This window comes from Cebus imitator, unplaced genomic scaffold, assembly GCF_001604975.1.
Source record: "Cebus imitator isolate Cc_AM_T3 unplaced genomic scaffold, Cebus_imitator-1.0 Scaffold412, whole genome shotgun sequence".
NCBI classification, from domain to species: domain Eukaryota; kingdom Metazoa; phylum Chordata; class Mammalia; order Primates; family Cebidae; genus Cebus; species Cebus imitator.
In genome coordinates this window covers 230,296-230,783 of record NW_016107727.1, presented here as the reverse complement: position 1 = coordinate 230,783, position 488 = coordinate 230,296, and the positions used below count along the sequence as shown (strand labels likewise).

At 31.4% G+C, this 488-nt stretch overlaps 1 pseudogene; it reads left to right on the top strand.

Annotated features, from left to right (window-relative positions):
• Positions 1–260: 260 nt before the first annotated feature.
• The window catches only part of LOC108289706, a 1,191-nt pseudogene continuing 963 nt past the window's right edge, over positions 261–488 (top strand).

Sequence of the window (488 nt, the reverse complement as noted above, 5' to 3'; positions counted from 1 at the left end):
AACAATGTTTATTCTTCCTATCAAGGAGCATGAAATGTTTTTCCATTTGTTTATATTTGATTTTTTTAAGCAGTGTTTTGTAATTCATTTTGTAGATATCTTTTACCTTCCAGGTTAACTTTATTTCTAATATTTTTATTCTTTTTGTGGTTATTGTAAATTGAATTGTCTTCTTCATTTGGCTCTCTGCTTGGATGTTGTTGGCATATAAAAATATTCTCACCTTGCTACTGGAATTGGCCCAGGATGACAACTGAAGAATGGAGTCAGTTTTATCAAAATATAAAAGCCAGATTACTACTTTCACTGACTACCTGTAAGAATATTTAGATACAGATGAGTTGGTATGGATCTGAGAAAAGTAGCATCTTATTAAAACAGAAAAATCTAAGCTGTTGTCAATATAAGTGCTTGCCTATGGTTTACATAAAAAAGGAAATTTTAACCAATTGGAGTAATGGACCTTTCAACAGATGCTGGCTGTGGAT